At 39.7% G+C, this 25933-nt stretch overlaps 1 protein-coding gene across 14 annotated transcripts in view; it reads right to left on the bottom strand.

Moving 5' to 3' along the window:
- The window catches only part of LOC124605166 (longitudinals lacking protein), a 547673-nt gene that overhangs the window by 297653 nt on the left and 224087 nt on the right, over positions 1-25933 (bottom strand). The window lies entirely within an intron of this gene.

Below are 25933 nucleotides of genomic sequence, written 5' to 3'. Positions count from 1 at the left end.
CAGTGTTCACAATATAGGTGACAGGATACAGATCTCCACATATTATTTTGAAAGGTTTTACTAGAACCTCTCAAGTAATGCTTGATATGCCACAAAAATATGATTGCAAGAAATTAGTTTTTTGTGGGTATTTGTTGGCATTAGAGGATCTCTTACTTCATCTTATAATGATAATTACATTACATAATTGTTTTACCACAAAGGCAGCAGGGTGAGTAAAGATAATCATTTGCACATTGGATGGATATCTAAAAATAATACTGAAAAATCGACATTACCAAAATGGCTGACCTCAGGCATGGTCACTCAATTCTAGTTCTAGGTGCCTATCTTAAGGCTTCTAGAGCCAATAAAAATTTGATTTTCATTATTTTATATAATTACTGACAGAATTTAAACATTTTAAATGCTGTCAAATCTATTCATTAGAAGTTATAATCTTATGTTTAACGTTTAACACAGAAGACAAGCATTACAGTTAGAAATTGGGTATATGTCACGAGTCAGCACAGCTCACGACACGCAAATTACCCAGACTGTATTCATCCAATACATGAGAACCAGAGTGTTTAGCAACCTCCATCAAACTTTACAAATAATTTAAAAACACCACAAAACTTTTTCTTGCTGATAACCCTCCTTCCAATATCCCCATAAAATGACGAAATTGAAAAAGTTTATTGTTTACTAGCTTTGCTGTTTGTGCAATAAAAGTTCAGCTTCAGGTATAACATTTTACTTTATTACTTCCTTACTAGTGCTCTTTGCCGATGACCTGATGTTATGGGGAAATTGCGTGAAGGAGGTGCAAGAGCAGTTAGATGCATGGGAGGCAACGGCAGCACAATATGGAATGCATTTCTCTGCAAAGAAAAGTGAAATAATCGTCACAACAAGGAAGAAGAATAGGCCAAATGTGGATATAACTTGTGGAGGGGAAAAACTACAAGTGGTAGAGAACTTCAAGTACCTGGGAAGCGTGATTGAAAGTAAGGGGGGAAACGCAATGGAAATAAATGAAAGGTGCAGAAAAGCAGGGCAGTTCTACAAATGCATTAGGGGGCTTATTTGGAGCAAGGAGGTGCCACAGAAATCCAAGGGAATTATATACCGAACCTACTTTGTCCCCATATTGACATACGGAAGTGAGACATGGGTAATGCACAAAAGCGACAAAAGTAGAATACAGGCTAGTGAAATGAAGTTCCAGAGGAGCAGGTTGGGTGTAACAAGACGAGACAGATTGCGAAATTTGTATGTGAGGGAAAGACTAAAGGAGGAACCAGTACAGGACAGGATAGAAAAATCAAGACTGCAGTGGTATGGACACATGAAGAGAATGGATGAGGGAAGAATTCCAAAGAGGATGTTTGATCTGCAACTGGAGGGGAAGAGGCCCAGAGGAAGACCAAGAGATAGATGGGTGAAGGGAGTAAAGGAATGTGTGATGAGAAGAGGAGAGAACTGGATGAAAGTGGAAGAGGGGGAATGGTGGAAAGACAGAACACGATGGAGAGGCTTGTGTTCCCGACAGACCCAGCCAGTGGCTGGAAACTGTCCAAGATGATGATGATGACTTCCTTACTAGTAACTCTATTTGCAACACATTTAATAGGTAGTATCTACTTATACCATTGAATGTAACTGCAACATTATACCTTTGCACAACAGATAATTCAGGAGACATGCTGTCACAAACACTGAGATGCATCAGAAACTAGCTTTTGTTTACAACAGAGCACAAATTACCCAGACTATACTCATTCAGTGTTTGATGATGAGAGCACTTACTGACTTCTTGAGAACTTTATACATAATTTCAAACATTTTTCTGAAGTTTCCCTTGCTTACATGCATAACATCAAATATTTAATACATTAACTTACTTGTAAAGTTGTAAATCAATCAGAAGTTTGAAGTGGTTTTACACACAGGAATTCATTTCTTTAAAGAAATGGGTTTTACTGACAGTTTCTAATTTACAAACTCATTTCTTCTTCACGATTCGTGCCCATGCATGCGCACACACACACATGTGCACCCCCCCCCTCCGCCCCCCCCCCCCCCCCCCCCACACACACACATACTACAGATTCCCAGCACTGCACTATGATTGAGGTGACAGGTTATAATGGGTGAAATGAGGGATTTGGAAAATTAAGAGCTGAAGAGAAGGGAAATATGGGAGATGCAAGGCTAGGGAAGGAAATGATGAATGACAGCAAAAGCAGAAGAATGGGAGTTAGGGATATTGCACCCCTGGGAGGTGGTGCAATGTTGGAACATGGGCCGAGGTGATGAGGGGAGCGGGGGAGGGTGGGGTAAAAACCACTGAATGTGATGATGTCCTCTGCATCAAGGAGGTCAAATTTGCTTTTGTCCATAGTGTTGGTCTATTATGATAGGATATATTTCAATGGGAGCACAGACCAACAGTTGGTCATGCCCACATAAGGAAAAAAGTGGTAATTAGAGCAGAATGAGTAAATTAGGTGGCTTTTTTCACTAATGGTCTTGCTTCCAATGAGGTAAGAAACATCTGACAGGACTGAAATAGGGTGTGCTAAGTGAGTTTATGGGGCAGGTTTATAGTGTGTCTTTCACACTGATATGACTGATGGACCAACGAGTTAGAAGGGAAAGTGGACTGAGATTGAGCAGGAAACTATATGTGTCTAGAGGACATCAGACTACCAATTAGGAATCAACAAAAACAACTCTGAGGTGGTGTAGAAAGAATCAAAGCTATCAAAGTGGAGGTATTATTAGTTACTGCTGGGTTTAAAGGAGATGAAAGTTTTTGTGGCACTATCACAGAGGTGGAGGTCAGTACTCAGGGAGGTGAAAAAAATTGGAGTTAAAGAACTAAGACTGTAGAAGAATAATGATGAAATATCTTGACTCTGGACCCAGCTTCCAGTGATAATGCTAAACCTGAATAAGATTAGTGGTTGAGAATTGCCAATGAATGCCTTAAACAGAATGATATGAGGGTTACACGTGACTGTGACATAGATCTGTTTGAATACTTTCCCTCATAGGAGAAGTGAGACAGTTTTAAATGGTTTTATTTAATTGTATGGCTAGGGCCTCCCATCGGGAGGCTGTTTGCCGGGTGCTGGTCTTTCAATTTGACACCACTTCGGCGACCTGCAGTCAATGAGGATGGTAGGATGATGATGAGGACAGCGCAACACCCAGTCACTGGGTGGAGAAAATTCCCCGACCCAGCCAGGAATCAAACCCAGGTCCAGAGGTTTGACAATCCATCACGCTGACCTTTCAGCTACCGGGGGCGGACAGTTTTAAATGGTGGCATAGCCTTTAAAATGAGAAATGTTAGTGTATGGGAGTTGCATCAAAAGTAACAAGTGAGAATTTCAGTGATGATGGGACAGGAGCTGTGGAGAGGCAATGGATGAAATGGTGTTTTGGTGCAGTAAGTTGGGATGTGGGATTATGGGCTGAATGTGTTAGTCAATAAGGTAAGAAACTTTCTAATGGGAGTACAATGACCAGTTAGAATGAGGCATACAGGGTAATACGATTTATGGATTTTAGTAAGAGTAAGTCAAATTTACAGGAGTGAGGAAGGAAACAAGATTCTGGAATGAGTAAAGGGCTCTCAAGAAGCATCAGAGGTCTTCCTGGAGATTTTGAATCAGATCCTTGCAGCAAGGCTTGTAGATGGAAATATAACAACAATAAACATAAATTCCATCCAAAGGCCATGTTGGGGCCTGCTGCTACCAACCGACTGCTGTTTCATCCTCTGCCCATGGTGTCATCAGATGCAATATGAAGGGACGTGAGATCAGCACACTGCTCTCCTGGCCATTGTTAGTTTTCGTGATCTGGAATCACCACTTCTCAATCAAGTAGCTCCTCAGTTGGCCTCACAAGTCTAAGTGCACCTTGTACCAATCCTCCCAACAAGGAAAAATCCCTGGCAGTACCAGGGTACCAGGAACCAAATCCAGGTCTTGCACATGGCAGTCAGCTTTGCTCACCACTCAGCTATGGAGTCGTGGAGAGTGTGTGTGTGTGTGTGTGTGTGTGTGTGTGTGTGTGTGTGTGTGTGTGTGTGTGTGTCTATATATATATATAGACACACACACACACACACACACACAGAGATTAAGATCCATTTTCATATTACAAGATAATTTCTGAACTAGTCCTGTTTTGGATTGAGAAGCAGCAGGAGTGAGTTACAATATGTTTGTGACTGGTCTACAACAGTGTTTGTTAAGTTCCTAAGAATCTTGCCTAAACAAAAGCTAACAGATGGCATGTAACTTCAAATGGATTCATAAAAACACAGTTATCATTTGAAAGTGTACTAAAAAGTAAAATTTTAATAAAAATCAATGTCCACAATACACCAAAAAAAGATAAATATCCATGTCTGTTTATGCAAGAGGTCACTTTGGTTTATAGGATAATTCTTGACAGTCATTGGACAACAACTGCAGGAATATTACACAACTGAGTCTATATTAGAGGGAACAGTTTGCTTTGTTTTATAATAATTATTACATGAGTTTCATTGTATCATCACAAAACTGTGAATACTGACAAACATATATCTGAACTTATCAAAATTTTAATTTGTCTACGGGCAATGAATTACAGCCAGAGATTTTATGGCACCTTTCCTCATAGTCTGGAAGCAATAACAGCATGGATTACACAGAAGGTCTGATGCTCGTAAAACATAAATAAATAGCTATTGCTGGATATTACATTTGTTATTGACAGCAGCATGATTAAATATGAAATTGATGTTTATTCTCTGTGGAACAGAGCAACAGGAAAACTAAGAATGAAATTCCAGCAATAGTCTTAGGCATCCTGTTGAAGCCCTTTTTATTGATTTCATCTTGATTACTTTCCTAAATATGTTTCCTGCCCTTACTAAAGCAAAGTTACTTTTGTTAAACTCTTTTTCACCCTATTTCATATGGCAGGGGAATCCTTGTATCTGAAAGCTAATGACTCTCTCAGTTGTTGTATTTACTTGTTAATTTGCTGTCTTTTGATAAGTAAACTTGTTTAGCATATGGGAATAACTTATTATGGTAGTTCTCCACCCCCCCCCTCCCCCCCCCCCCTCTCTACTATTGCCATTCCCTTCACCACACATTCCACTGTAAGTGAAGGGAGAATCAAAAAATTAATGTAATATCGTGTGATTGTATTGCTATACTTTTTGTAACAGAATCAGCTTCTTAATTCCTTCCTTCCTGGTCCCCTTTATCCAGTTGATAAAGGGTCAGGACTGATATGGCACTTCTCCAATTTTGCAGAGAACCACTACACCCATATATCAGCTACTATTATGAAGGACATTCCAAAAGTATTGCCACTATTTGTTTGTGGTGACTTTGGTTATCCATGCCAGCGCTCATTGGTGTAGTGCTAATGCTTGAATCTTCCTCTTTCATTTGCAGGTGGTTCCGTTGTTCTGCTGTAGTTGGCTCCAGTAGAGGAGTGTTCCAAAATGGAGTCTGAGGTGGCCATGTGTATAAAACAGCAATGTGTGATTGAATTCCTCACTGCTGAAGAAATTGTGCTGAATGAAATCCATTGACACTTGCTAAAGGTGTATGGAGACAATATAATAGACGTGAGCAATGTCAGGCAATGGGTACGGCATTTTCAAGGTGGTGAAAAGGGTGTGCATGAAAAGCCATGGCCCAATCAACCCTGCACAGCTGTCATCCCTTGCAATGAAGATGTCTTGATTAATTCATCTGAACCGATAATGACCAGAGAATTGAATGCAAAGCTGAATGTCAGCTGGAATGCCTTAGAAACTCTGTTGGAACATCTTGGTTATTGCAAAGTCTGTGTGAGATGGGTCCCACAGTTGCTTACAGAAGAACAAAAAACTCATTGAATGGAAATTTGTTGGGACCTGCATGATGAATATGAAGCTGAACGTGACTATTTTGTGGATAGTATCATCACTGGAGATGAGAAGCGGTGTCACCACTATGAGCCAGAATCCAAAAGGCAGTCCATGGAATCACAACATGTAAATTCTCCATCAAAGAAGAAATTCAAGACACAGTCATCTTCAGGCAATGTGATGTGCACAATCTTCTGGGATAGCCAGGTTATGGATCTTTTGGATATCCTGGAGACTGGAGAAACTGTCAATTCAGTATGCAACAAGATGACACTAACTAAACCAAAAGCCTGAATTTCAAGGGTAAGGCCAGAGAAGAAGACCAACTTTCACATGCAACACGAAACGACCCGCATTAGTTTTGTGACCATGCAACTCATTGCAAAATGTGGCTGGACTGTCTTACTACACCCACTGTACAGTCTCGATTTAGCGCCTGCAGACTTCCATCTCTTAGGGCCTCTGAAAGATGGAGTACGTGGCGAACATTTTCAGAACTCAGATGCAGTTGTCAAAGCTGTAAGGAAGTGGTGAGCTTCAGCTGGTAAAAATTTTTACAAGTGTGGCATACAGGCTCTGGTTCATCACTGGCAAAAGTTCATAATGAATGGTGGTGACTATGTGGGAAAATGGCAGTCTGTAGCTAAAATATTGCTCTGTTTAGCTACGCTGTGATTTATGTATCCCTTGTCGTTTCCATGAATAAAAATAGGAGGCACTGCTTTCAGAATGACCCTCATACAATGCAGCCACCCATCCACAAAGCATTTTAAGACTACCCCCCACCCCTCCACTCCTCCTCCTGGGATGAATCTGTGTACCCCTAGCGTAATTCATTGGCTAAATGTGACATTATTTTTCAAAGTGTATGTATTTTGTGTATCTGAGGCAGAACATGGGAATCAGCCCAGCATATACCACCTAAAGACAACATCCAGACCAGTTAGCACACTGTCCCTCGTCGTTAATCACCATGCAGACTTAATTCAGGTCTAGTGTCTCCCCATGTCCGAGAAGCAGATGCTTTTAATGTGCTCAGTTGTCCAGGCAGTTTACTTTTTTAATTACTGGATAAAAATAACAGGTGCCGCAGCATCAGAAGACATACAATAGGTTTCACCAATTCTTCATATTTCATTTCTGTCGATGTCAGAAGAAAAGTGAACAAGAAGTAACTAAAGGAATAACTGTAAACATAATTTTTGGTTTAAATACTGCTATCAGTTTCCATGCTTTACTGATTGATGATAACATTGTCTCATCTAGATTATCTCCAAATTAAGATTGATGAGTACTGGGGCAGAGCAGCTGCAGTTGCATGCATATTGGAGATGATTATGTGAGGCATTCAGAAAACAAAAATTCAGAAATTAACAAAATGTAGTACTGTGTACACAAATTCTCCAATATTATATTTTATCAGAACAGTGGTTAAGCAAGGATATAGTTCACCATTGCTTCATCAGATGGCAACAGTTTGCATGGTCACTTAACAATCTGTTACATGTTTGGAAAAACAAATGACACACATTACAGCTACAAGAGAGTGTAAGGGCTATCCTTCATTTGCTTAAATTATATTTATTTATTGTGGAATACAGTGAGGGATTCGTGGTGTTGAATCATTTTGTAAGCATATGTCATTCCTTTGAAATTAAGTGCTTGCACTAGATAATTTCACATGCACATTGTTGCCATAATTTTAGTTTTGTCACTGACAATGTGGCAGCAGTCTGGTCAGAGTGAGTCAGCAAATCTGTCACGTGGAAGGACAGCCACAGTACACAAGTGCTATAGCATTGTTTCTATGTGGAAAGTATTTTTAATGTGATATTAATAGCATAAAAATGTGTGGCTCTAATGCAATTAGGTGAACAGAAAGTGGTTACAGAAGAAAAACATGACATGATACCCTCAGCACAATTATAGCATGATCTCTGAAAAGATTTTTGTACAATATGAGGGGGCAAAGAAAAAAATATGTATTCCACCATGTCAGGATTGAATTAAATATCATACAAGTACAATAAGCACCAAATGAACTTTGCATAACTGCTGTGGAACATTTAGAACTTTTAGCTCCAAAAATGGTCTGCCAATAATCTGTTCCAGCCTCTAATGAATCAGAGCATATAGAAAAAAATACTGTTTAAAATGTAACTGAGTAATTTGGATGCATCATTTTAAGAATATATGCAAGTGTTTTTGTAACTCATGGAACACTATTTAGCATGCCCTTCATGTGTGTAGTGTACTGAAATTGCAGTTACTGTATGAAAGTGGCATGACATACAGCTGAATGGTGAATCAATGCACAGGTCACTGACTCACCCCACTGAAACTGTGTAGGTCCATGCACTTTATGTGTAATGCAATACACTAGGTTGAGGCTGCACTATCCATCTACCAAAGAACAGTTTAATGTAACACCAATTCTTATTCAACTGGGAGTGAAGTATATCCAAGGAAAAAAGATAAAAATAAATTGCATTTTTAAAATCTGCATAACTGCAATCCTGTAGTGCTTATGTACAACTATGACTTTATGACTAATCGTATTATTATATTGGAATAATTAGAAAAAAAGACAAACTAATTCATACTAACAGTATTATAAGAATAATATTTCAGTACGAAAACAGTTATCATCAGCTATTTTTTAAAACCAAATGGCAGGATTAAATCATGAACCAGATACTGAAACATCTAACATAGAACATTTAGAAGAGAATGAAGGTGGAAAATGACAACATGCAATTATACACAGATTTTTTTAAATTAATTTTCAAACTCTAGGGTTCAATTATCTCGTATTCAGTCTGACTGATGTAGCATGATAATGAAGTAGCAGCTGCTGCATGGTCCGGTCAGGAGCATGTGGAGGAGGAGAAGAAAGGTAATAATCATGGAGATGGCACATCAGTAGTTTGTAAAACCAGCCACAAAAGCAGAGAAGAGGGTGATAAAGGCACAGCAAGACAAGAAGGAGGGCAAAGGACATTATGACCTTAAAAAGTAATGTCTATAGAGACATCTGAATTAGCAGAATGGAATACACAATCAGAAAAGGTACGTTGATAACAGTCAAGGAATTTTTCTACACGGAGTATTCATGGAGAAGTAAACATTATTTAAGACTATCAGGTAACCAGTGCAAGATGCCCTTTGATTCCTTCTGGCTTAGCTATTCACTACAAAATACGTATATTTTAGGTACTGTACAGTCATTTAACAACCAAAGAAAACAAAATAGAAATGATAAATTGTGATCATTTCAATACATTTTATGTGTGGAAAATAACTATATGCAATATACACAGATTTTTTAAAATAAATTATGAAACTCTGGTGGAATCCAGTTTGAATGATGCAGCAGATGACATCTGCCTCACATTCCTGCCCCACTGTTTGGTTACGCTACCAAGGCTAAGTAAATTCACATTGTCTTCTCCAATTGCTTGCTTGCATTTGCCTACAGATGCAATAACACATGTTCCCATAAGCCATCTACCTTTGTGATTAAGACGTTCTCTTTACGCCTACCACGCTGTGCATATCACAGAATTTTCATTTACAAAAGAAAAGTTCATATAAGAACTATGGCAACTAAAATTAATTATTTCACGCTTAATATTATGGAGACGATAGACTGCTATCCACCACTACACACAGGAGATGCTGAGTTGCATGACAGGCACAACAAAAATGCTGCTAAACATGTGAGTTTTTAGCCAAAAGGCATCCTTCTAAAGCAGACAACACGCACACACATTCATGCAAGCACAACTCACAAACACATGACCCTGCCTCTGGCCACCAAGGCTGGACTGCGAGCACCTACACATCATCGGAGTGGTTGGGATGAGAATGGTGGTGGAGCAGGGAGGAGGAGGAGGAATAGCAGGGTGGGGGTGAAGGACAGAAGAGTACTGCTTGTGGGAGCATATAGGGATGTGGTGGTGACAGGGTAGTGCAGCTAGGTGCAGTCAGGAGATTACACAGTGGGAGAGGGAGTGGGGGGAGCGGAGGGGGGGAGTGGCAAAGGAGAGAAGCAGAGGAGGGGATGAAGACTGTGGGTGCACTGATGGAATAGAAAGGTGTGTAGTGCTGGACTGGGTACAGGGAAGGGGGAAGGGGGATAGATAGGTGAAAGACCAGGACTAATGAAGATTCATTAGCAGTCTTTTTTTTGTGGCTGTCTGCAACTCTCATTATTCCATTATGGATTTTCCATTGTTTTATTTCATATTTAAATATTTATATTTAATGTCTTTAAATTGTTATTGAAGTTTTTAACATAAAACTTTATAAATGCAGTTCTATTAAGTTTTATTAAATATTTATCAGTGAATGTCTCTCACAAAGACGTAAGAGCTTTGCTTTGTAGCCTATAGTATCTTCGTGCTCCTTTATCGTACATAGATTTGGAAGAAGGCTCTGATGAATGGTGATCAAGCAAATCTATGAGACTGCTGAAAGTAGATGTGTTGTTCCAGTTATTAGTTCAAATTTCTTCATTGTAATGTGTGAAGAGTATCAGAATACAAACATTTAAATGTTGAGATGCTTTATTTCATTTTGTAACCTAAAATTTAGCAGATATTCACAATCCTTACATCAGTTAATTTTCTATGTACTAGCCCAGTCTGCGGAAATTTAAATGCCTCTAAAGAAGACAAAGAAGACAACATGAAGACAATCAGCTGAGTAAAAACTTCCCTCTTCTGTGTCTTGAAAATAGAGTCTAATGCTACACATTCCATGGACAGTGATTGTGTAATGACTAGCTGACTTTTTGTGAATTGGTGTGGAAGATTCCTCCATATTGGAGTGGTATGTGTATGTAAGAATATATCAGCTGAAGGATCATGCACAGAGTGTGAGATAGAACAAACTGAAATAATTTTTGATGGAGAACATTAAGAACTGATTCATAACAAAGGATTTTGCCAATGAGATCAAATGTTAATGACAACTTGGATTAATAAAAGTTACTGATGACAAATCCTAGTAAAATACACCTGATCCTAACCAAGACACAGTCACATAAACAGCAAACATGGGAGAAAAACACTAATTAGTGTGCAATAATACTGAAATCCACTGCTTGAAAAAGACTGAAGCACCAAGAAGGTGAGGCACGAACAAAATAAAACTTAATAGGTTGCGAGAGAACCATACATTATGGAGTATAAGACCCATTTTTTTCTTTGAAAAATTGCCTCCAAAATTCAGATGCATCTTATGCTACCATCAGTCTTAAAAATGGCCATATTTTCAATGCCACAGGAAACCTATCCCTATCTGTTAAAATTTGACTCAACTGGCAACAGCAGTGCACCAATGCGATGAACATGAGTTCTGGGGATTCACAAACTTGCTAACACCTTCTCTCTTCCGCTCTGCCATCACAAACCCAGAACACTGTCTAGCATATGTGTCACTGCAGTCTACAGTGCCAGTAAACTTGAACTGAAGGTGATTATGTTATTGGTAACAGTACAGAATTTTTGTTAGCAGCTAGTTTCATAATTAAAAAAATAAAAACGATTCATATGACATGGGCTATAAATTGAAAGTAAGAGCATATGCAGTAGAACATGGAAACAGAGCAACTGAATGGCATTTCGACCGTCCACCAACAGAAAAAACCATTTGCAATTGGTGGGCTAGTCAAGAAGAACATAAAAGAATCAGGAAGATTAAATGTGCAAATAGAGGCTTGAACGCAAAATGACCAAAACTAGAAGATGACATACTGAAATTGATTCAAGTACACCATCAAAATGGCACTGGAATTAATACAAAAATGATTCAAATACACACCTGTAAACTAGGGCTACAGTGGAACCTAACAGACTTTAAGGGTGGAGTTGGTTGGTGCTACAGTTTTATGAAGTGTCATGGACTTGGCATGAAAACCAAAACCAAAATATCTCAGGAAATGCCGCAAGAGTATGAAGAGAAAATATGATCTTTCCTTCACGTTATTATTCAACATCGAACAAAAACTGGTATGGGACTAACCCAAAATATTATACTGGATGGAATAATGACAATATTATGAAAAGGGTAGACTGCTAACACACACACATACATACAAACACACACACAACCACTGTTTCTTGCTGCCAAGGCCACGAGGGGAGCAGACGAGGGTCAGGAGGAATATCAGGCAGGGCGAGAGAGGGATGGCAGGGTAGGAGTGGTAAACAGTAAAGTGCTACTTGTGAGAGCACACAGGGATGAAGTGGAAAGAGGGTAGGGTAGCACAATGCAGTCAGGAGGTCAGATGGAGGGTGAGGGGTAGGAGAGAAGTAAAAAGACTGTGGGTGTGTTGGTGGAATAGAAGGGCTGTGTAGTGCTGGAGTGGGATCAGGTAAGGAGACAGATGGGTGATGGACAAAGTTCAACAAAGGCTGGGGCCAGGAGGGTTACAGGAATGTAGGATATGTTGCAAGGAGAGTTTCCATCTCCACAATTCTGAAATTCTGGTGTTGGTATGAAGAATCCAGATCACACAGGGTGTGAAGCAGTCATTAAAATGAAGAACGTTGTGTTGGGCAGCACTCAGCAACCTGCTGGTCTGTTTCTTAGCGCAGTTTGTCAGTTGCAATTCATGCAGACAGACAGTTTGTTGGTTTCCATGTCCACATAGAATGTAGCACAGTGGTTGCAGCTTAGCTTGCAGATCACAGGGTTAGTTTCACAGGTAGCCCTGCCTTTGACGGGATGGTGATGTTAGTGACTGGAATAGGGTAGGTGGTGGTGGTGGTGGTGGTGGTGGTGGTGGGAGGATATATGGGGCAGGTCTTGCATCTAGGTATTTCAGTGATATAAGTCATGAGGCAAGGGGCCAGGAGCAGAGGTTGTGTAGGGATGGATGAGGATATTGTGTTGGTTTGGTGGGTGATAGGATACTGCTCATTTCAGGGCACAATGAGAGGTAGCCGAAACCCTGGTGGAGAGTGTGGTTCAGTTACTCCAGTCCTGGGTGGTACTGAGTCACAAAAGGTATGCTCCTCTATGGCTAGACGGTGGGACTTTGGGAGGTGGTGGGTGATTGGATAGATAAGGCAACGGAGATCTGATTCTGTACAAGGTTGGGAGGATGATTTCAGTCTGTGAAGGCCTCAGTGAAACCCTTGCTATATTTCGACAGGGACTGCTCATCACTACAGATGTGATGGCCATAGGTGGCTAGGCTGTATGCAAGGGATTTCTTGGTATGGAATGGGTGGCAGTTCTCAAGTGGAAGTATTGCTAGTGGTTGGTAAGACTGATATGGATGGAGGTACGTATGTGGCCAGCTTTAAGGTGCAGATCAACATCAAGGAAGGTGGCTTTTTGGGTTGAGGAGGAGCAGATGAAGTGAACAGGGGAGAATGTGTTGAGTGTCTGGAGGGGTGTGGATGGGATGTCCTCACCCTCAGTCCATATCACATAGATGTCATCAATGAATCTGATCCACCACCACATTGAGATTCCTTCGTATCAACACTTGTTCAGGGGTTGGAACCCCTTCCCTATGAGGACCCTCTGACAGAGTGGACCTTACCAGCCATCTGACTTATTGCTGCAAACAATTCTCCTATTGCAATTTATGAAATCGGCATTTGAACTATAAACCTGGGCCTACATCACACATTCCCATGGCACTTTTTGGACACAGACGGCAGAGAACCTGTTTTGGTGACAGGCTTTTCACCATTTCCATTTCTCTGCAGGCCTGACATGCGTGAATCTTACACAGCACAGCAGCCAAGCAACTGAGAATCTGTGACCAGCGTTTTCAGTGCCCCAGCACAATACACATTGACAGATACTGACTCGCAGGCATCAAATACTGTTGTCTACAGTAACCATCTACTAATTTTCTGCAAATGTCAAACAATGAAATTAGAGTTACAACAGATGATGTGGTATTATGAAAAAGTCAGAAAAGAGACTATCAGCCAACACATGGATAAACACGAACTGCGTGCTAAATTTTTGTCAACTGCAGACAAGCTCAGTGCCACATGTTCTTATCTGCAACACCTCACACTTGAGCAGTCACAGTCTTCCTGAAACAGCATTGTGAATGAGACAGTGAGTGCTGAGACTGCCAACAGTGGACACATACACACGTCTCCGGTACAGATTGCACAGGTCAGTATAGTGAATTTTTCTCAGTGCCCAAACACTTTCCCATGCGTGAGCCCCCCTTCTCCTTAGGACTCATGTGTGACATCCCAACAGAGTGCTATCTGATAGGGTGCTGTACATAAGATTAGCACTACACCTAGCCCCCGGCCCTCGGTGTGCCATACAGATATACTCCATGCAGAAAATTCAGCTATAAATAAAGCACTTCAAGCAGGGATCATCAGACAGTCTGACAGCCCTTGGGCCTCACCCATCCATCCCATCCCCAAAACAGATTTTACATATCAATTATGTGGCTATTCATATACTCAGTACTTGTACAATTGTTGATAGCTACCTGAACTTGAATGTTTAAAACTTCACCAAAATATTACCAGCTACTTCTGTGTTCAGTGTTTAAAATAGTAGGAAAGCTTACTTGAAAATCGCTATTGACAAGTAGGATATATCCAACACAGCAATTATCATCCTGTTTGTGCTTCATAAATTTCTGTTCATGTCCTGTAGCCTGAAAAATGCAGGGCAAACTTGACAGAATTTCACACACAATATTGTCTTCAAGTTTCCTTTCTGCTATGCACATTTAAATCATATTTCGGCCTTTTCCCTTTCCCCTCGCAGATACGAGGAACATCTCATAATCATTTTCAAAGCACTGATACATTTCAGCATCTTGATCAATAACGACAAATACCAACTGTAAAAATCCAAAGTGACCTTCCATGACCATTCTGTTAGCAATGACATCTGCCCAACAGTGAAATGTATGGAACTCATCCATCAGCTGCTACAGACCCAGAACCACCAGGAATTATGCTGATTTTTTGGTGTGGTGGACTTTTACCAACAGCACTTACACATTTGGCTGCCATTCAGGCTCCACAGATGAATGCACTTGCAAGAAAGCAAGCATACAACAAAAGAAATCTTGTGATAATCCTGCATATGCAACAAGCATCTGATGACACTAAAGATAGCCTATCTCTTGCTACTAATTGGGTATACCTGCTGCCAACCACTCCCTTGTTAATCGCATCTGACGCGAGTGATACGGTGACTTCAGCAGACTATAGCAGGAGTAGAGCAATTGTTGCATTTCGTTTTCACAGAGCTATCTGAGTCCCAGTATAAGTGGTCAGCATACGACTGGGAGTTGTTGGCAGTATATGCAGCAGTGTGTCATTACAAAGACAACATAGACAGCAGACATTTTACTATTTATACCGATCGCTAGCCATTGGCAGATTTCACTCATAGCCCATCGAAAGACTGCTGCCCTTGCCGTTTACAACACCTGGACTAATCACACAGTTTATGACTGACTGCGTGGACAGTCACACCCAGCAATGAGAATATTATCAGAGGGAGAGGGGGGGGGGGGGGGGGGTGGAACGTATGGCAGAAGAAAATAATTGTGTGAAAATTGATCAATAGATGGTGCTGTATGTGTCAGAATATGTAAATGAAAACACCTGTCATGCGGTTGCCCATTGAAGGTGGTATAAACATGCCGGGTACATTGCAATTCCTCCTTTCATGTCTGCGACATTCGCCATGACTGACTCAATGCAGGATCACACTCTGCTTGTAAAGCTGTATTACAAGAATGATGACTGTGCACACATCACTCTGCAGAAGTTCTGGACACTGAAGGGTTTGAAAAAAATGCATTGTTCTGATGACTGCTGTGGGTCTGAAGAAAATGATTAGAAAAGACAGATTCTTTTGGTGTGCAACCTGGTAGAGGGAAGAAATGAATTGATTTGATGTCAGTGGTAGCAGTGGCCAAAGTAATGCAGGAGGAGATGAGTGGTGCTGTGCAAATGTGTAGTGCATGGAGAATTGCCTGAAGATTGGACATAAAATCCTACAAAACATCCTTCTTTGCTATCCATTCAAAGTAACCCATGTGCATGAGCTGCTTCCTGTTGATCTGCAAGCAAGAGAGACCTTTGCTTCAGAATTTCTTGCTCATATCGATGTGGACAACGAATGGCCATGGGAGACTTTGTGGACAGATGAAGCACACTTCTATCTGACAGGATATGTCAATACAGAGAATTGTTGAATATGGGCAACAGAAAATCCACACACAAATCAACCAGTACTGTTTCATCCTGAAAAGGTCACTGTGTGGTGCAGGTTTACAGCATCATTTATCATAGGGCCATATTTTTGCAAAGAGACAGGTGCTGTCACTTTTACTGTCACTGGTAAGCGCTATGAGTGTCTTTTGCACAACCACATCATTTCAGCTCTCCAACAGTGTGGATGGGATCATTTTATTGCAAGATGGTGCAACTCTGCACATTGCTAATCCAGTTCAGTGGCTGCTGAAATGCCATTTCTGAAATGCTAGAATTGTCAGCCCCCATTTCCCTACAGCCTGGCTGTCGTGATCACCTGATCTTAATCCATGTGACTTCTGGCTGCGCGGCTATCTGAAAGATGTTGTGTTCAGTGTTCTGACTACAAACTTAGCTGCATTGAAGGCATGCATTACTCAACACATTCTGAATAAGACCCCAGAAACACTTCAATTGGTTGTGGAACATGCTGTTTCTCAATTTCAACTTGTTGCAGAAAATGGTGGACAACATATTGAACATGTTTTGTGTCAGTCACACGGAAATTAATAATCCGATCTGATTTTTATTGATGCTTTTTATGCGGTTTTTGGCCTCAAGACAATTAAAAACTGATGTGATTGATGCTTTTCATGAGGTTTTTGGCCTCAGAGCAATTAAAAACCAATTTTTCCCATCGGATGTGGTATGACCTTGCTGTGGTGGATGGGCTTATGTAACTAACAGCATCACACCTATACACCCACACAAAATGAGTGGTACAGTTTGTTTAATATCAAACATACACCTTAGGCATTGTTGTATGATTCATTTGTCATTACATTATGATGCTTACAGTGGCATTTATTGCTGAATTTTGTAACTATTTACTTTTCTTCTGACATACATTTTCCACCTTCTCCAATAATATTCCATTGCAATTTGACGTCATTCTGACCAGTAGTGTTATTTCTACATCAGTTTGAAAGTTTAACTTTAATTATAATCACCCTGTACACAGCAGAAATAGGTCAATTTGTGATACCTAAAAGCCACACTCAACATGTTTACTTTACCCAGTCAAACTCCTCCCAGGGTCAGGAGGATTCTCTCCACAGTTGATCACGTCATCCTCTGGCTTGAAGCCATACCTCTTCCTGATACCACAGCAGTAACTACGGCAAGAGGATTTAACAGTTATAGATCTCATGTTTCAGCTGCCTTGCTTCCTTCATGACCAACCAAGATCGACAGTTCGAGTCATCTCTACTTACCGAACTCTTGTAATCTCTGCAATGTCCAACACTCTGCACTACAGATTATCACCCTCAAAGCAATTGGTTGGTGGAGCACTGGGACCACACACTAAAAACAGCACTCACATCATGTTGGCGATTGGACAGAATCCTTGTTGTGGGTGTTTTATATTTGAGTTCTGTGTATAAAGCTGACCTGCAGAAATCTTACATGGTGAGCCATTCACCCTACAAGTTGACTTTGTCTTACCATCAGGTAACTACCTACTCCTATCCGGCAAGTTAAACAGCACACTGCATGCCTCAGAATACCACCTCTGCAGGCATGTGGCTTGAATATCCAGCTCTAAAAGAAAATGACTCTGTCATTTTGTGGAATGATTCTATTTTCCCTGTCTTGCAATACCATATTCAGGGTCCCACAGAGTGAGAAAGTGCAGTGCTAACACCTTTGACATCCTCTCCTCGAGGGGAAACTGACCTCTGTTATAGTGAACCTCCATGGATTATGCAAGATACCAGCAGCACAACTAACGGAGGTACAACACACACAAATGGAAATTATCATGCTACTCGAGAGCACGCCTGTGCATTTGACATGTCAAACAGCAACAGCAGTTTGTTAGTGAAACTTGGCAAACAAAAGACATCACTGAGAAACTGGGCAAGAACTCCATTGTCTTGAAGGACAGCACAGAGAATGGTAGGTTAAGGATGGATTCCTCTCCAGGCAATTTATTCACAGCTACAAACCAAACTAACCCATGATGTCGAACCAACCATGATCAGATCATGATTACCAGCTGACGGAGCATTACCATCATAGCTACTAAAAAGCAGCATCCACTCCCACACAACCAAATGAAGGATAAGGCAACCACAACTATGACCCCGCCAATTCCACAGCCTACTCCCCTGCCTCCCCCACTTCCACTCCAATACAGACTAACTGTCACACTACAGTAGACCACACTGACTCTCACCCCACCCTAGGCTCTACCCCAAGTGTTGAAAGAGAGGTAAGGGTAACAACACACACTATCTTTTACTCTCTCATGAAGAAACAGTCCAGCCATGCCCTGTGTAACAGACATTCACAGCACAGCTTGTCCATACAGCTGCACAAGACCTTGGCAATCTTCCTCCCTCTCCGTGCACCACAGTCATGCCTTAGTTATTGTTCTATGAGTATTCCTAACTGGATACAATACATTGTGATACAGGCCAGTTCAAGGGAGTGATGTGCATCCTTACATTGTTCTCTTATCAATGAATGTTGCTCAGAGCAAAAATGGAGTAAATACACAGAAGTGGCAAAGCAACTGGCATTTATTTATTTATTCACATGTCAAGTTCCGTAGGACCAAATTGAGGAACAAATCTCCAAGGTCATGGAATGTGTCAGTACATGAACTTACAACATAAAAGTAATAACAGATAAAAATAAATGTTCATGAACCTGAAAAAAAAAAGGTCAGTCCATAAGTTTAAGTAAATGCTATCAGCAATATAATGAGAATCAGCTTAATTTTTCAAGGAACTCCTCGACAGAATAGAAGGAGTGACCCATGAGGAAACTCTTCAGTTTCGATTTGAAAGCGCGTGGATTACTCCTAAGATTTTTGAATTCGGGTGGCAGCTTATTGAAAATGGATGCAGCAGTATGCTGCACACCTTTTTGCACAAGAGTTAAGGAAGTCCGATCCAAATGGAGGTTTGATTTCTGCCACGTATTAACCGAGTGAAAGCTGCTTATTGTTGGCATGTGTATTCAAATACAGAGTATGTAAACAGGCAGAATACTGCACTGCAGCCAGCAATGCATATATAAGACAACAAGTGTCTGACGCAGTTGTTAGATCAGTTACTGCTGCTACAATAGCAGGTTATCAAGATTTAAGTGAGTTTGTATGTGGTGTTATAGTCAGCACATGAGTGATGGGACACAGCATCTCTGGGATAGTGATGAAGTGAGGATTTTCCTGTATGACCATTTCATGTGTGTACCATGAATATCAGGAATCTGGCAAAAAATCTCTGACATCGCTGCACCCAGAAAAAGATCCAGAAAGAACAGGACAAACCAATACTGAAGAGAATCGTTCAACAAGACAAAAGTGCAACCCTCCCACAAATTTATGCAGATTTCAATGCTGGGGCATCAACAAGCGTCAGTGTGCAAACAATTCAACAAAACATAATTGATATGGGCTTTCAGAGCTGAAGGCCCATTCGACTACCGTTGATGACTGCATGACCCAAAGCTTTATGCATCACCTGGACCCATCAACGCTGACATTGGACAGTTGATGACTGGAAGCCTGTTGCCTGGTCAGACGAGTCTCATTTCAAATTATATTGAGCAGAAAGATGTGTGCAGGTATGGGGACTACTTCATGAATCCATGGACCCTGGATTTAGCAGGGACTCTTCAAGCTGGTAATGGTGTGGGCATGTGTAGTTAGAGTGATATGAGGCTCCTGATATGTCTAGATATGACTCTGACAGGTGGCACATACATAAGCATACTGTCTAATCACCTGCATCCAGTCATGTCCATTGTGCATTCCAATGGACTGAGCAGTTTCAGCAGGACAAAGAGACACCCCACATGTCCAGAATTGGTAGAGTGGCTCCAGGAACACTCTTCTGAGTTTAAACACAGCTGTCCATCAAACTCCCCATACATGAACATTATTCAGCATATCTGAGATGCCTTCCAACACGCTGTTCAGAAGAGATCTCCACCCCCTTGTCTTCTTATGGATTTGTGGACAGCCCTGCAGGATTCATGGTGTCAGTTCCCTCCAGCAGTACTTCAGACATTAGTCGAGTCCATTCCACATTGTGTTGCAGCACTTCTATGTGCTCTCAGGGACCCTACACAATATTAGGCACATGTACCAAATATTTTTGGCTCTTCAGTGTGTAATTCCCAGCAACTGATCGCCTTTCAATTTTTTTGTGCATACAAAGCTACTTATTTGGGAATGAGCCATGTCTTCAGCAAGGTACAGTGTTCACTGTGATTTAAAGAGGCACATGAGCCATGTCTTCAGCATGGTACAGTGTTCACTGTGATTTAAAGAGGCACACTAAGAAAAAAATGCCTACTCAGGTACAGTAGCAGTGTCTGTTTTAAGCTAGTTTATGAGACATTGCCCCTACTTTTGAGAGAGAGAGAGAGAGAGAGAGAGAGAGAGAGAGAGAGAGAGAGAGAGATACTACATATGTAGAGAGTAACATGTCCTTGGATTTTGGAAACAGACCTTTCATGTGATTGTGTGACACTTTTAGCACTGTAAAACCACTTTAATCAACCTCTTGTTTTGTTACTTTCTAATTCTCGCATAGAGATGCTATAGAAGTTCATCTTCTCACTGTGCAAATATTTTTTGGTTTTAAAATAGTAAAGGAAGTTCCTTACTCAAAGTACAAACAGTGCAGAAAACAAAAATTTATGTTCAAAAGAAAAAAATTAAAATATTAATAATTATTGCTTTCATTACTTGTAGCAATTATGTTACTGATCATATTTGGTATAAAAAATATGCTTCTTCTTAGTAAGTCCAAACCAAAACAACAAGTTCCTTTGACAATGGACAGTGCTGTAAAAATATAAGTTACATAATTTTATAACTACATCACATTTTCTTCTTTGTACACAATAAGAATTCTAATACTCATGTAACATATTTTATTTCTGACAATAATTTGTTTGGAGTTAATAATTCAGAAAAACAAACAGAAAAAAACATATTTTTTGTAGATTACTTGTTTATTACTGTAGGTATTCAGTGTATGTATACTGATATTTTTATGGTGCCTTAAGGAGGGGAAATAAGTACACAAAGTTAAGTTTTTTGCCACATTCCTATCAAAGACTTTTTTCTGACCAAAATGGAAAGTTAGGAATTTTTTGTGTTATATTAACACAATTGTATGTTAACTAGAGAAAGACTGATGTTCCACATGTGTGTTTAAACAAACATTTTGTGCATTATATTTCCAACAGTCAAAGTTGTACACCTGTGTATGAGATGGGAGTATGATCATCATTCTGTGCCATCTGGAATTAATCATGGTAGCATAAAAATAATTGATCAAGGTAAAGACCAACACTGATTTACATTTACTGTTAACATTCTCATTCACAGTAACCTGAATCTATATCACTACTGTGAACATGCTGCGTTAGTTTAATTATTTAGTTATGCAAAAGTATTTGCTTGTCTCCTTTTGCAGTACATGGAAATGATCAAAAATACAGGCTGTTTTTAGGCTGATATTAAGACGTAACCCTATCATGAGCAAGGCAGGGAAAATAAACCTGTTATACAGACTGTAGTCTTCTGGCTTTGTTCAGTATTTCATTCTCCATTTTTTTCTTTTCCTTTCTGTAACAGTCTGGGCACTCTCCTTTTTCTTGCCATTAAGACATTAATGACATGAAAATTATTGTGTCTTTATACACTTACACTTCCTTACATTCCAAGAATTAACAGCTAATAACAGCTTCCACAGCACAGTTTAACAATAAATCAAATGAAATATAAGCAAATGGAAAGGAAATGTAAATGATGACTTTCAGTTATGTAAATGTCTTTATAACTGAATGCTGGTTGCAGTAAAACCTGAATAACACAATTACTCATTGGTAAATGCAGCATTTAGGCAAACTCCTATGACTTTTATCACATTTATTTATTACACACTTTCAATCATTCATGGTGTTCTACAAATCCCATCAAGAAGCATAATCTTAGGCATGTGGAATGGGCCAAGTTATATTTTAGTAAAAGATGAGCAACTTGAAGTAACTTAACCACTGCAAATAAATTATCAGTATACTACTTATCATTAACGGTACTGATTCTAAGCTAAATGGAATCTGATAAATTGCTATTATATGATATTGGGCAATTCTTATTAATGTTTAAAAACCTCCAAAGTGACATACCTGACAGTGAGACAAGTAGTGTAATGTAAGACACATCAGGCCATAAATGTCAGGAAATACCCCAAAAGTGGATGTTAAAAATGTGGCAGCATCACATGAGGTATGTCAGCACATGTGCAACAAGTGGGCTTGTCGACCCTACCATCGTCAATAGGGGCAGTGCTACACATTGCTCCATGAGACTGTGAGACCAGTAAATAAAATAATAAATCTTACCTCAACATAAACACACAACTGTCTAACACAATGCCAAAAAACTCACTGCCTGCCACATGCAGGACTCAAACCTTGAGCCCCAAGTGCTAAAGTCACACAAGCAGGACCAGAGCCACCCTGAAGTGAGTACTTGACTTTGGTTGGGATGATCTAGTGCAAGAGATCGATACACTCCACTGCTGCATGTGCAGCAAAGTACATCAACTGCTGACATCACACATTCAACATTTGTCATCCACTTTTGGGGTATTTCCCGACATTTATTTCATATTAAATTACATGTCTTGAAGTCATCTAAGCCGCTTCAGGGGTTCTTAAACATTAATAAGAATCACTCTGTAAATGCAACTTGCTGTTTATTTCCTATGGCCAGCTTAATTTTTTTGTGAGTACAATGGTATTTTCCCAAGGAAAATAGATATCTATAACAACACATGTCAGTTTACAATATACTACTACTCGTCATATGGTTTTACAATGAACACTGCTACTTGCCACAGAGCTAATAGGAATTTTCAGTCATTACATGTACACAATAATTTGTAGGACTGGTTAAAGTTGTATGTTTTCATTTTCTTTTCAAAAGGTAGCGAGTCCTCGTTTCTTGCTTTATATTAGATAGGAGCTTGTTAAAGACATCTGCACCAAAGCACAGACCTCAGCTTTCAACACTTGACAAGGAAGCAAAGTTTACATGAAAATGTTTTTTTTCATCTTCTATTGTGTGTATGCTAATTACGTTTGATCTGAAAATATCAATTATCAGTGACAAAGACTATTAAGGAGTAAATGTGTTGGGAAGTGAGTATAAGAATTCAAAGATCCTTAAAGAGGCTCCTGGAAGATGTACTGTTATCAACTTTACAGAATATTCTTACCACTCGCTTGTGGTGAAGATTAGCTTTACTTACTTTGGGTGCATTGCGCGTGAAGACAATCCCTTAAGAGAATGGGGGGTAGAAAATACATAAAAGCCAACATTCATGTGTTTAAGTCAATACAATGAAAGATACTTCTAAGAGCAAAACATATTAAACTGAGTTCCTTGATTAGTTTGTCTATTTCTGGCTGACCAGCTACTCTCCACAGAATTTTATACACAGTGTTTCAGTCAGTTTATGGCCATTTAAGCCTATTTCCAGAGTTAGCAGGCAATGTCTTTGTGAGATTGTGATTCCAGTTGTGTTCTCTGAATGTGTTATATACCTGTGCCTACAGAAATGTGTCACAACTGTTTAGACATACCTTAAAGGAGCTGTGAGATTAATGTAGGGTTAGAGATTGCATGATGACAGCTGACTTTATGTGTGTTGTCTGGTACTAGTCAGGACTTTCAGTAGATGTGATTTCATTAGTCATAGCCTTCCACTTAATAGGACTGGGAATGGGAGACTGGCACAGCTGATGCATGAAAGTACAGGAAGTGGCTCTCAGGTCATGCACGGCCTTTTAGGATAAATCCAGATGACATATTCTGCTGTCTGAAGAGCCTCTCTAACAGTCTAAAAAATTCTGAAGTAATGACTTATGACATACATTCTAAAACACCAAATGACACATGATATTACAAGTGATGAAGAACAGAAAATATTGGAAAAATTAACATGGAACATTTCACACGGTTTACAATCCTACATCAAAACATACAATCAAGAAAAAATAAGATACAGGAATTTGAAGTTGAGTTCCAGTCTTTAAACAGCACAGTACTTTGTGTCACTGAGCAGTGGTGTAGAGGCACAAAGATCCAATTAACTTTCTGTAAAATGACAGACTGTGTGATACGACTTACTATGTTTGAGCATGGATGATTGGTTTTGATGACAAGCGCTAACCAGGCATTGGGAGGAGGTGGTCGCATGCCAGCATGCTGTGCTGTACAGCTGAGTGGCAGTGACTGCACACTCATGCTCTTGTCAGATTGAAACTAGCAGTGTGATGTCATTTCCACCACCAGTCCACACAAATGGCTTATTTTATAATGTTTGTGTTTGTACACCTGCAGCACAAACTTTGATGGATACAGAGAAGTTGCTAGTATGCAGATATAATTTGTAATAAGTATAAGTCAGAATATGCAACACCTAGAAGATTTATCGATTTTAAATTCAACAAATCTTTAATAACTTTTATAATATTTATGATACAAAAGAGATCAAGAACTCAAATTGTGCCTCCCAGTAATGTGCATTAGTTGAACTACTCACTTGTATCACATCATAATTTATTAGGCTCTGAGACTGTTTTTACATGAACTTTGATTAAAAGTCTACATATAATTTAATACAAGACACACACACAGTCAGCACAATTGTATGCACTGGCAGACATACTTACACACCACCTCCAACATTGAGTTCATAAGATTTATAATTTTTATTGGGATCTGTAATTAATTATTTAAATATTTGCCTAGTTTTGCCCACAATTTAAAAACTGTTATACCTAACCATTTTCTCTGATAATTTCAATGGAAAGAGGAGGAAAATCTAATAAGAAAGTTGTGCCATATCCATATTTATTGTAATAGTTGAATTGATGCCACAGAAATAATGAACTGATTTTGAACACTGAAACAAAACTTTGCATTTGTTTGGTGAACTACTGCACATAAAATTAAGTGTAAGGTATCAGTCTGAATTTAGGCACACAGTAATAACACAATCAGATTTTGGATATCATTTATCCATAAAAAGTTATGAGTCAGGCTGGGGAAAGTATAAAGTCATTAAGTGATTTACATGCATGGCATTTCATGGCAGGGAGGGGGGAGCTCTAACACTTTAAAAGGGCTGCCACCATCTCGCTGACACATGCAGTTTGGTATGAGTTTGAAGTGGCAAGATCTACATTGGTCTGAACTGTGATCTAGCAACACATATTTTTGGTGATAGATATTTTTCACGTCATCAGTCACAACACTCAGAAATATTGGGTTGGTTTGCAGCATTTTTGTTTTGCATGTTGGTATTCTGGTTGCTATGGGTTTATTTATTGTTTGTCATTTATTTTGAAGTTCACTGTTACTCTTTGAGTACACATACAGCCATTTTGTCATTTGGACATAGTGAGTGGAGCTGTGGATGCTAGCAAATGTAGAGCAAAGTGGAGAAATCAGAACATTTAAGACACTTTCTTCTGTTTGAGTTCAATAAAGGGGTGACCAGCAGCAGAGGCTGCCAGAAACATTTGCACTGTGTAAAGGAATAATGCTATTGGACAGAGCACAGTAAGAAAATGGTTTTCTCACTTTGAGGAGGATTGTTTTTACATTAGTGACTCTCCATATTCAGGAAGAACTTAAGGGTTTGATGAAGGTAGTTTAAATGCATTAATCCACAATAATCCATGTCAGTGTACTTGAGAATTGGCA

The sequence above is a fragment of the Schistocerca americana genome, chromosome 3 (assembly GCF_021461395.2).
Source record: "Schistocerca americana isolate TAMUIC-IGC-003095 chromosome 3, iqSchAmer2.1, whole genome shotgun sequence".
Lineage (NCBI taxonomy): Eukaryota > Metazoa > Arthropoda > Insecta > Orthoptera > Acrididae > Schistocerca > Schistocerca americana.
The sequence above is the reverse complement of the archived record's forward strand: the minus strand, read 5'-3'. Positions and strand labels throughout refer to the sequence as shown.